Source organism: Engraulis encrasicolus, chromosome 12 (genome assembly GCF_034702125.1).
Source record: "Engraulis encrasicolus isolate BLACKSEA-1 chromosome 12, IST_EnEncr_1.0, whole genome shotgun sequence".
NCBI lineage: Eukaryota > Metazoa > Chordata > Actinopteri > Clupeiformes > Engraulidae > Engraulis > Engraulis encrasicolus.
The window spans coordinates 13060282-13073750 of record NC_085868.1 but is presented as its reverse complement, the minus strand read 5'-3'; the positions used below and the strand labels follow the sequence as shown (position 1 = coordinate 13073750).

Sequence of the window (13469 nt, the reverse complement as noted above, 5' to 3'; positions counted from 1 at the left end):
AGTTGCAGTAGTCAACGCTGGACAGGACCGTGGCCTGTACCAGTCGTTGTGTAGAATATTGTGTCAGCACAGGTCTGATATTCCGTACGTTGGACATCTGGAATCGACAGGTCCGGGTGACTGAGTTGATGTAGTTGGAGCATGGCAGCTCATCATCAATCATGACGCCAAAGTTTTTGGCGACTTTGTTTGGGGTCACAATGGTGGAGCCTATCTTGAGGTTGATGTTGTGACTGAGCGACTCTTTAGCTGGGATCACCAGGAGCTCTGTCTTGGCCAGGTTCAGCTGTAGGTGGTGGTCCTTCATCCATGTTGACAAGTCGGTGAGGCAGGGAGAGATGTGTGCCGATACCGTGGTGTCTTCTGGACGGAACGACAGGTACATCTGGGTGACACGTCCCAGGGAGGAGGTGTATATTGCAAACAGAAGGGGTCCCAGCACTGATCCTTGGGGTACCCCTGTGGAGAGGGTGTGAGTCGTAGACAGTTTCCTTTGCCATGACACACTGAAGTTGCGTCCAGATAGGTAGGAGTTGAACCATGAATGGACAACGCCAGTGATTCCCATGGCCTTGAGTATCCTCAGGAGGATCTTGTGGTTGACTGTGTCAAAGGCTGCAGACAGGTCTAGTAGGATGAGGACAGAGGATAGTCCTTCCGTTCTTGCAGTCCTTAGAGCTTCAGTCACTGAGTAGCGCAGTTTCAGTTGAGTGTCCACTTCTGAAACCAGATTGTTTTGGGTCCAGTAATCCATTCTGCTTTAGGAAGTTGGTGACCTGCTTTGCAACTGCCATTTCTAGTGTCTTGGATCGGAAGGGAAGTGGTGAGACCGGTCTGTAGTTTTCAACATTAGCAGGGTTCAGCATTTATTGTATTATACAATGTAAGGTTTTGCGGCCGCTGAGGCTTATTGGTAAGGAAGTTGGGTTTTTTTTAGCTCAAAGTTTCAAATACAATGTCAATAGGCAGAATGTGTATGTGAGAGTATGAATATTGTAAAAATGGATAAAAGGTGCTGAATGTTATGCAAGTTTTGGTAACACTTTATTTTAGAGTTACATCTATTAGCACTAATACATACAATATTAATGCCTGTGTAAGTAACTTGCAAGGCATGTACTAAGCAAAATCAGACAGTTGTTAGACATTTATTCGCAAATGTCTTGTTCATGCAAAATACGGGATTTATTATAACAGTAACCCTAAAATAAAGTGTTACCCAAGTTTTTATAATTTCATATACTGATAACACATCCCTAGAATATATGAATGCTCTGCCTACTATTGGGCTGACTTTGCCCATTTCAGAATTTGCTTGTATTCATACAAACACTGCAAACACATCCCCTGAAAATTTCAATAATTTTCGTTCCAAGTAATCTGCATAATAAACAATAACATATAGTACAGTCTGCTTACTAGGCTAAGTAGGCCTAATGACAATTGTACCCCCTCATTACAGGTTGTCCAGAAGGTGCTAAATCAGGTGATCATGGCTGCCGAAACCCCTTCAGCGTGTTCCAGGGTTGCATAACGGTAGGGACACATAGGAGGCGAAGCGAGCGAAGCGAAGAGAGGCGAAATCCAACCGTCATCAGGCCGTCACGGCGAATCAAATGGAATGGAACAGTTATCTTGTTGATCTGATTGGGCCCCGGCAGGCGAATTCGCTCCTCACTTGCATAACATTAAACTTTCTTTAATAATTTCGCTTCGCTTCGCTCATGTTCGCTTGCTTTCGCCTGCCTTCGCCTCTCTGATAGGAATGAATGGCAAAGTTTGCGCGTATGTGTCCCTACCGTAAGGCTCATGAGACCAAGAGGTGGACCTCATCAAGGTCCAGCAGATGGCCCTTGGAAACTTCAGCGACTTGCAGATGGAAATCTGCGGCATCATCGACTGGTGAGTGAACTCAGCTGCTCCTACAAAAGCACCTGAAGCAGTAAGTGTAATCAGCCTTCACTCTCTGGCCTTCTGACCTACACTTGATGCATGTGATGTTGAGTGTGTGTGTGTGTGTGTGTGTGTGTGTGTGTGTGTGTGTGTGTGTGTGTGTGTGTGTGTGTGTGTGTGTGTGTGTGTGTGTGTGTGTGTGTGTGTGTGTGTGTGTGTCTGTGTGTGTGTGTGTGTGTGTGTGTGTGTGTGTGTGTGTGTGTCTGTGTGTGTGTCTGTGTGTCTCTGTGTGTCTCTGTGTGTGTCTGTTTGCCTGCTTGCTGAAGTGTATGACTTGAGTGGTGAGTGCATGGCAGGTACAGTACATGTACATTTACGACAGCATCTGCAGCTAAAACAAGAGCAATTGGAGATGGCAACCTGTCCCCCTGGCCCTGGCCAATGTTAGGTGTGTGTGTGTGTGTGTGTGTGTGTGTGTGTGTGTGTGTGTGTGTGTGTGTGTGTGTGTGTGTGTGTGTGTGTGTGTGTGTGTGTGTGTGTGTGTGTGTGTGTGTGTGTGTGCGCTCGCATTCCTTGTAGGTGAGGAAAAACACACTCTGCAGGCGGACAGACAGACAGACAGACAGACAGACAGACAGACAGACAGACAGACAGACAGACAGACAGACAGGAGAAATGAACAAAATTCAAACTCCCTCTGAAAAATAAAGTAAGAAAAAGAAAAGTAAGTAGTGTTCGGTATCTTTTGGATTCTTTTTATTGTTCACCTTCTCCTTCCCGAGGGCTTGTGCACAAGGACTCTCTTGAACTTCGAGTTTGACAGGGGCATTGCAATATTTGGCCCAATTCCCTCTGGGAGACGGGTACCAACTGCTGCATCACTGACTCTTCCCTTCCCCCATTAAATGACACAGTAAAGCTTGCAATGTTTAGTCAGCACTTTTTAGATAATAGTTGAATTTAGCACTTATAGTGTTGATCCTGCTATCTTAGTGTAGAATTAGCACTACTAAATGTGATGTGCAGTGCAGCCCCCCAGAGAAAAAAAAACTCTTTTTCTCCATGGAAACCAACCGCTGCCTGATAGTGTTTGTTTTCCTGCTGTAGATTTGCCCAAACATAAACAAAAATAGAAGCTACTAATTACACGTTAACACCTTTTATTAGCCAGGTTGGATCAATACAAAACTATTTCCTTGCCTGTTTGTGAATATGCTCTACACAGCAGTTATACCTTATTGTTTGGAAATAGTTGGCTGGTCACGGGCTGGTTTGCTTTGCCATTCATGGTTGTAGCACAAAGTAATGCGAGGTACAATAGATTCCCTCGTTACTTTATTTGATAGATATCATATGCTTTCTTTGTCCTGAATTTTTTGTTATGCAGAAAGTTTGTACTCTGTGGACAACACAATTGATTTATTTTCTATGCAGGGGCAAACATAACAAATTGTGCCATTCAGGTCTTTCACTTAGTACTGGGGACATGGAAGACATGGATTTTTTTTCCCCATTCCTCGTCTAGCTGTGTTTTGTGGAGTAAACGCCACACTTTGACTTTGAAAATGATCATCTACTGTGTATAGACGTTCCTGCATCCATCAATTTGTCATATGTTCAGTATCTCCTTTCATTCTAAACGCTTCATCACACTTTTATCACCCTAGCCCTTTGCTTTGTCACGTATACTACCATCATTTAAAACTGTCCCACACTCCTCTAAGTTTGTCCTCTGTTCAGCTCCTGTAGTTGGATGGAAATGGCACCAGAAAATAACAATAAAGTTTGGGTTTGTTTTTTGAATTGGATGTACATATATTGTATACCAGTTTGCTGTGGCCAAGGTCAAAGATTTAACACATATACTGTATAAATCAGTATAGGGAGGCATATGTCATTGGTTTTGGTGGCAAAAGGCTGTTTTCCACTGCTCCTTTTCTACCTGGTACAGCTCGACACAGCACGACTCGGCCGCCATTTTTTTGATTTACGATTGAGCACGACACAGCTCAACTCAGAGCGAAAAACAGCCGGCCGGCTGAAGCGAGCTGAGCGGGTCTTTCGCAGCCTATTACCCAGAGTATGTTCACATAATGTATGTACTGTATAGACAGGCGCACACAAACACACACACCACACATGAAAGTCACCACACACTCAACCCATTGCCCACCACACATACTAAACACACACCACTTGTCTCTTCGCGTCCACTAAGGGTGAACGTCATCAAATTTGGGGCGTACATTGCTCTCGTGCTTAGTGATCTCTGTAAGTAGCCGCGTTAATGAATGTTGTTTATCGTCCAAAGAGAAGGGATAGAACATCAGTGGCATGTTTACTGCATGGCTTTTCCTACTCTTCCTCTTCCTCCTCCTCATACTCCTCCTCATACTCCTCTTCCTTCTCCATATTATTCACGCCGCATCTCCTCTATCGTGACCACCGTGATAAGTGCTCATATCAGAAGTGTCAATTTGACTCTACTTAGATGTTCACTCATATTTTCATAGTCCCCTGCGCGCTCTCTCTCTCTCTCTCTCTCTCTCTCTCTCTCTCTCTCTCTCTCTCTCTCTCTCTCTCTCTCTCTATATATATATATGTATTATATATTAGTGGTGTCAACAATGATCGATCAGGCGATCCAATCCAATGCGGGGCATGGATGATCCAGAATCGATCCGCCAAGTTCCAGAATCGATCCAGCAATTTTTTTAAGTTTCAATTACTTCCATGGATATTTCGGGAACAAATGAATATATAAATAAATAAATAATAAATAAAAGCACTTCAAAACATTGCAAGTCTGATACAGACTCATACAGACTGATACAGAAAACAGCCAATAAATTGTTGCCCAGTATCTGACTACTTGTATTGCCTCATCATGACTGATTAAACACTTATTTTGCTTTCAGTAGAAATGTAATGCATTGCAATGCATTGTAGAATTGAATCGGATCGGATCGGATCGCATAGAATCGAATCGAATCGAATCGCTACCTCCCGAATCGTGATCGAATCGGATCGTGAGGGCAGTGCCAATCCACACCACTAATATATATATATATATATATACATATATATATACCTATCTATCTATCTCCCTCTCACACACACTCACACACACACCCAAACACACTCACTCTCCCTTTGTCTCATCGGCACTGTTGTTTTCTCTTATCATTCCAGTTCTCTCTCTCATTCAATTTCCCATCCTCTCTCCCCTCTCCCACTCAACTCTCTCTCTCTCTCTCGCTCTCTCTCTCTCTCTCTCTCTCTCTCTCTCTCTCTCTCTCTCTCTGCTTTCCATCTCACCCTTGGAACAGCAAAACAAATTGATTTCTGCCTGTCTGACTGCGGACCCGGTTGTAGCCATAATAATAGAACAATTATCAACCTCTTCTGTCTCCGCACCACCTCAGCAGCAGTATCAGACACCCAGAGCCACCACCCCACAGCCACCGTCACCGTCACCGCCACCACCTCCAATGGCTCAGGCCTGTGTAATCACAGAAATGTACGCCTTTTTTTCAAGGATGGCCGGTGTGGTAGTGAACAAGCTCATCAAATCAGCGGCTGCTCTGCTCGTTTCGGTTTGACGGCGTGCTGTGCCTTGCCACGTCTCCATGCTGTGCTCGTAATGCTGTGGCCGTCATGGTGCTCTCCTCCTGCATTCAGCTCTGATCTCACAGTCTTGCGCAAGGCACATGATAGGTTAGGTTCAATGTAGTTAAGTGGTAATACTTGGAAAATGTTTCTCCTAAAACAATTCGTCATTTTTTGTTTTTACATTCATATGTTTCTGTGTCAGTGGTTCTCATAATACCGTACCATACTTTTATAGGCTATGATTATGCGATGCAAGTTTGCATGGTGCACACTGATGAAGGCTTAAGGGCCGAGACCTGTTTGCATGATGCATATTGATAATGGAAACCTGTTTGCTCGTGGGCATGGAGGTATAATGAATAATAAAGAGACTGAGGTTGCGAGTGCGCTTTTCTCCATTTTATATTATTTTGTTTTAATAAAGTTCTTTTTAAGCACACCCACGGCTATTTATTTTACATTAGAAGTTGAGCACACCAATCACTGTTACAATGCAAGTTTGCAGACGCAGCACCGGTCATAATGTGACATGGCAAAGGCAATTCAGCTTCTGACCTGTTGGATGAGAACATTTGCTTGAGTGTTGCTTGATTCTTCATGCAAAGCCTCTGTTCAGACATTCGTTGTTACCAAAAAGGTAAACAATCTCATCTGCTCTAAAAGGCTACCCCAATAATTCTAAGACAACATTTTGGGTCCTGTGCACCACAGTCCATGCATAAGAAATGCCAATCCCAAATTTGGCGCAAGTTCTTTTCCAATGTTCTTCCCTCTTTGATGTTACTCCTCTCTGTCTGCTTCCATTAGATATCCAGTACTGTGTGTGTTCCAAGTGTGGATCTATGAGCTCTCCTGCTGGGACCATCCAGAAGCCAAGAAAGTCCCCCAGTGCCCCATACACGCTAGAGATAGCAGGGAAACAAGTACGCCCAGGGTTCACATAGCACATGCTGAGTCACACTGTGCCCACATATATATTGGGTACACATGCTGTAATGGGCACAGAAGTACAAAGGCCTTGGGGCAATTAAAGTAGGGGTCAGAAGGTCGGTGCTACAGCAACACTTTTCATGACAGTTGGCCCTTTTGATGTAAAAAACAAAACCCCAAAAAATCTTGGGCAATTGTATTTTTATCTCTTTTTTTGCTCCCTAATGTTGCCTTTCAAAACATAAAAAGTGAAGCAGCTGGCAGGCACTGTGAGTGTAGCTTCCTCTCTCTTTGCCACACAGTTATTATTGCTTCTGTTGTGAGCAGTAACAACTTGGAGCTAGAAATCATCTCAGCAGTTCCTCTCTCTCTCATTAAAACAAAAGGAGAGAGAGAGAGAGAGAGAGAGAGAGAGAGAGAGAGAGAGAGAGAGAGAGAGAGAGAGAGAGAGAGAGAGAGAGAGAGAGAGAGAGATTCTGAGAGATTCTGAGAGATTCTGAGAGATTCTGAGAGACAAAGATAGAATATAAAATCAGCAGGGGAGTAAACAAAAACAAAACAAATAAATAGGGAAGCAACACAAAATAAGACACTGGGATGGGGTTAGGGAGAGTGACTTAGAATGACAGAGACGCAGAAGTAAATATGCAAGAATATTAGAAAGGTACAAATCTGACATTGAAACTGAACTGAAATTGAGAGTGTGCATAGTGGAGGCATGGAATAAAGATACAGTAGGAAGTAATGAAAGAAGGGCGTGAGGAGGAGATTTAAGGGAAAAGCTGAAGAAAAAGCAGGAATGATGGAGGAAGGGCACAACTAGAGGAAGAAGGGAGGCATGTAGTGGGGAAAACTGGAACAACTGAAGAAGGGAAGGGGAGTGATGGGATGAATGGGTGTGGTGGAGGGAGGGTCGGAGGGAGGAAGTGATGCTGGGAGAGATAGAGGGATAGATGAAGGGGGGATGGAGAAAGGCAGCGAGAGAGGAAGCCATAATGAGGCTACAGGACATGATGCTTAGGCTTATAGTATATTTGGGTGTGATTGTGGGAGAGAGAGAGGGAGTGAGCGATGAAGGGAGAGAGGAAAGGAGAGATGGATGGGGCACATTAGGTAATGCTGAAGAAGCGGGGGGGGGGGGGGGGGTGGATTAGAAAGCAGGACAGATGTGGAGGAGGACACAAGGCTGCCTGTGTGTGTGCAGGAGTGGAGGCTCCAGTTTGGGTCATTACCTCTTGAAGTCAGGTAGGGGGCTTTTACAGCCAGAGCAGCGAGCAGAGCAGAGCAGCCATAATGAGGCTAAATGCAGCATGGGAGGAAGACTCCAACACACAGAACCAGGACCTCACCTCCCCCTCTCACACCCATCCTTTGACACAGACTTATATGCATTCTCTCTCTCTCTCTTTATCCTTCCTCTCTGTTCCCTTTCTCTCTGGTTTTGTCCTTGTATCTATGTCTGTCATTCTCTCACGCTGTGTGACTGAACCAGAGAGAGAGAGAGAGAGAGAGAGAGAGAGAGAGAGAGAGAGAGAGAGAGAGAGAGAGATAGAGAGAGAGAGAGAGAGAGAGAGAGAGAGAGAGAGAGAGAGAGAGAGAGAAAGAGAGAGAGAGAAAGGCTCTACCCTCTCCCTCTCACTGCTATCACCACTTTTGTGTCAAAAAGCCGATTGCAGGCTCACTCTGCATTAGCCCTAGGCAGCAGCCCCTTGAAAAAACACGACAGATTTCAACCCACCCTGCCATCTCTCCAGTCTAATAGCCAAAGCAGAAGTCTATTACACAGTAAAAACTTACAAGGATTTCAGAGTAATTTACTGTGAAATCTCACAGTTAATTACTCTGATGTTCTGGTACACTATGATACTGTGATGGTCACACGGCACACAGCAAATTAGTCTGAAATCATTGTATCACTTGCCATTTCTCACCTAACTTGCATATCACAGTATTTTACTGTGCTCTTCAAGGATAACCAGCATGCCAAAGTGATAAACTAGGAAACATCACAGTAAACTACTGTGTGGGTGGAGTATCTATTGAATTATTAGTGCATTGGGGCACAACTTCAGTCATAGACAGGTTGGGCTCTTCATTACAATCACACCTTTCATTGACATTTTCAGCAAATAATTTCATTCTTAATGTCTTATGGTATACATGTATACACCCATCATCAGTTGACTACGTTTTCACCACTCTCTGTCAAATGGCAGGAGAATGAGCTTATATATATTGGGAGATATACATGACCATCTTCATGACGGTGGGAATATGGTCATTTTTCTTGTGTACCACTTTAAATAGTACAACCCCTACAATAAACACAGAATATAACAAGGAGTAATATTTTGAAGCACACTTAAGATATTCCTTCTAGATAAATGGCTCTCCATAAGTGCATTGCATGATGGGACACGATCTGAAACCCTGATGACAAAATAATTTGCTGTAAATGTCGATTAACTGTCTGAAGGCCCATGTTGTGCTATGTGGCAGCCTTGACCTAACGGTTAGGGAGGTGAACTTAAGTTCAATGAGTTGCAGGTTCAAATCCCCCTAAACCCTACATTGCCCTGGGGACAGCAACCATTCTTGTATATTTGTATATCACTTTGAGTAAAGGCGTCAGCCCTCAACCCAACTGACATGCCTTCCCATTGAACTTTCGCCCACTTCAAGTTTGTAACAATATCTTACTGTGAACTCACAGGGAGTTACTGGCTACTAATTGCATTCATTTCACAGTAACATACTGTGAATTCGTCATATCACAGTTAACTACTGTAAAGGCGTCAGCCTTCAACCCAACTGACATGCCTTCCCATTGAACTTTCGCCCACTTCAAGTGTGTAACAATATCTTACTGTGGGTTCAGTAGAAAATACTGTGAACTCACAATGAGTTACTGGCTACTAATTGCATTCATTTCACAGTAACATACTGTGACATTCTGCCATAATTTGTTACTGTGAAATCCAGAGAGACGTTTCGTCATATCACAGTTAACTACTGTGCTGTTATAACAGGTGTTTCATGGCTCTAGGCCATGATTGGGTGCACTATGTGGCTGCCTTGGCCTAATGGTTAGGGAGGTGGACTTAAGATCAGAGAGTTGCAGGTTCTAATCCCTCCTAACCCGGCATTACCCTAGGGACAGTAACCAATGTATGTCACTTTGGGTTGCTCCTGGCCATGATTGATTGTAATTACTAATTGTCAGGCCTAATTAGAAGAAGGTCTATGATTGGAAATGTTGCTGGTTCTGCTTCCAATAAATTAAGTTGCAACCAATGTGCTACACAAACACTTTTTTAAGTTGGCACCTGCTAATGCCTTTGTCTTGGATGTGCACGCCAAAACTCCAGCATCCAATTTTAAATCAGATTATTATATGGTTGTGACGTCATCTGTCGAATGCTCCATTCATTTCAACGGGGCTCCCCAACGTTCGGATGTCTGTTATTTTTCGATAACGGACGGGTTGGTCTATAACAGACCGCTGTCAATGGCAACAAGACTTTTCACTGCTAAAGCGACTTTTCAACAAGACTCTAATCAGCTGCTGTGATAGACAGCACCCGTTGTCCTGGCTACCGCTGTCAATGGCAACAAGACGTTCACTGCTAAAGCCACTGGCTTGTATACAAGTCAGTGGCTAAAGCGAATGTTTCATATCACTCCGCAGGGGGTCCGGTCTTTTGTCACTCTAATCAGCTGCTGTGATAGACAACACCTGTTGTCCTGGCTAGCCTACCTAGCTGTTGCCTAGCGGTGTTCCACAACGGCACTGTTTTGTTTTGCGCAGCAACAATCTTAACATTAAATAGGTCTAAAGAAATGTCCCCGCATGTGTGAATCATGTAAGTATATCCATATAATAAGCGGGTTAACTTTCGGCGAGTCGGTCGCTTTGTGGAATAGCAGCACTTCAGAGAGAACAAGACCCCTCCGCTCCGCGTCGGGGTCTAAAGATTCTCTCTGTCGTGCTGCTATTCCACGGTAGCGACCTTCTCGCCGAACGTTAACCCTTACATATTGCCACCTAGTAAACAAAATTAGGCTATCTTGTGAAGTGCCATTGCACAATTGAAAGTCAAATGCTGCATGACATGATTGACATTGCCTACCATCAACCAGGAACAATGGTAGTGCTCAATCAATCTGTCAATTAGTANCTGACCTCACTTGAGTATATAGCACTGTTACAAGTTCATTGAATTACTACCTGCAGCTGCCACATGCCTGATTACTCTGGTCACATGGTTAACTTTCACCTCTATATAAACTCAGACTGTCACAATGCTTGAGTTGCTTGCCTAAATGACTGGTTCGCTGGCTCTCTGTCCGGCTTGTTGGTTAGTGAGCTAACTGACCGACCAACTGACTGTTTGTTGGCCAGCTAGTTGGCTGGCTAACTGACTCTTTTGGTTGACTGGATGGCTGGTTTGTTAGCTGGCTAGCCATACAACTGACTTGTTTGTTGGTTAGTTGGCTGACTAACTGAGTGTTAGTTGGTTAGCCGGCTCTTTGGCTGGCTAGCTGACAACTGACTCTTTTGGTTGGCTGGTGGACTGGTTTGTTGGCTGGCTAGCTATTTAGTTGGTAATGAGTGTTATGGTAGCAGGTATCCTTTTTGGTATGTTTTTTACTTGATTAAGAAATTTCAAGTTTGTCTAATTATGCTCAACCAGAGTATTCTATGCAGACTTGTTAATGTTCTATCATCCAGGAGACTACAATTAACAAATGGTAATGATATTGCACATACTGCAGATACTTGAGTTTCCCTGTAGTTATGGATAGTTCAGTCTATCATTTGAAGAGAACAGTGTGATGGACTGGTTCCATGCCACAGTTGTCTCAGTCATGGTGGGGAATGGGAGGTGCCACAATAACATGGTAGCTACCTCTTTTGTGGTGATGAATGGAGGGGCGGGATCATGGTAGTGTGGGTAGGGTGACAGTAACTTACTGTGGTGTGGCCACAGTAAACTACTGTGAGAAGATCACAGTAAACTGTGAGGATGGCCACAGTAAACTACTGTGAAATTAATGCAATTAGTAGCCAGTAAGCTACTGTGACATCACGGGGATATTTTTTACTGTGTAACCCTATAAGAAATGTGGTAAGGCATGTGTGATTGATGACATAACACATGCAAAACAGAATGTTGTGACTACTGTGTAATGTCTCAAAGCTCAGAATATGTTTTTTTTTTAATGTACGTCCTCTGCCAAGGACAACATGTTTTCGGTCACGTTGGTTTGTCTGTCTGTCTGTTTGTTTGTCAGCAGGATAACTCAAAAACCCATGAACGGACTTGGATGAAACTTTGTGGAGTTGTTGGGAATGACAGAAGGAACATGTGATGTGAAGTTTTAGTAGTGATCCGGCTCAAAAACCGGAACCAGGATTTTAAAAAAAGATTCTTCCTCTTTGCTAGCAGTCTACACGCCCCTAGTGACCGCAAAGTGAATTGCGGGACAGGGCGAATTTTGACATCCAGTTTCTAACTCCACAAAAAAGAAGGCAGAAAGACTTGAAATAAAAATAAGTGTAACATGGTCAAAGTTTCTATCAATCAGCTTCCTTGGCGGAGGTCTTCACTCGCTGAGTGCATTTCTAGTTTTAAACTTAGTTCTAGGACAACTACAACGTGGAATGACAGGGAAAAAAACCTCATGAGATAACTCTCCGCTGGTCATGACCGTGCAGGCTGTCACCACCAAAAGCAACATCCCCATTTGCGTCCCCTGTCCCTCGTCCTATTCACCTCCACACCCCCAATGCTTTCATGCCCAAAGGCATCACCAAATGGGAACGATACATGTAAGCCAAGTACACACAGGGAGGCATTCATAAACGTGTACACACACGCACACACGCACGCACACACGCACGCACGCACGCACACACACACACACACACACACACACACACACACACACACACACACACACACACACACACACACACACACACACACACACACACACACACACAGTGGCGTCAAACGGGGGGCTGACTCATTCTTAGGGCCCCTGGGGCCCTCCTATGGATAATGTTCTTGGGGAGCCCATGAAAGAGGTTGTTCCTGGGGCCCAAAATTTGGTGTTACGCCCCTGCACTTGACGTTCTATTTCCCAGCACTAATGTTCTATTCCTCCCTGTGACCTGCGATAACGTAAGCTAAGGACAAACAATCTGGTTTTGAAACATGTCACAGGAGATGAGGGAAACGGCACATAAGGGGACACTTTGTTTACATGTGTGTGTGTGTGTGTGTGTGGGGGGGGGGGATAATTGCTTTTAGCTCCTCTCGAGTTGTTTCCAGTCATAGTGTGAGAGACGTGGTGAGGGAGGCTCCTGTGATAAATGGATGTGTGTAAATGGTGTTGAGTGTTTAGAGGGGGAAATTACATAATGCCTCTCCAGACACGCTGGGCTTCTGTCTCTTTCCTCTCCACTGTCTCCATTACCAAAAGTCCACACACACACACAGGCACAAGCACACAAACACACACACACACACACACACACACACACACACACACACACACACACACACACACACACACACACACACACACACACACACACACACACACACACACACACACACACACACACAAACACACACACATTGTCCTGGCAACGTCACCAAGCCCATTCAGGGGACTGAACATGAGGACTCATTTATTACACTCTTTGGTATTGAGTGTTTTGGTGCTGTGTGTTTGGTTGTTGTTGTTGTTGTTGTTGTTGTTGTTCTGTAATGAAAAAGGAGTGCAGTTTTCTTCTCAATCCATAGTTTGTGTGTTCTTTCACCATTTTTGTATTCTTTTATAGTTTTTGTATTCTTTCACAGTTTTTCTTGAACTCTTCACACAGATGCACAAACCTTTACCCAAACCATCCAAACCAATGGAAGAAAAAGCGGATTTGCACTCAGTTTGCATTTCAAATAATTCATTACACAACACTCAATTAATTGTGAACACATCTCATTGATTTACTCATTTGAACATTT

General features: G+C 44.0%; 1 pseudogene; it reads left to right on the top strand.

Moving 5' to 3' along the window:
- Positions 1-13469, top strand: part of LOC134460327 (contactin-associated protein-like 4) — a 67386-nt pseudogene that overhangs the window by 20415 nt on the left and 33502 nt on the right.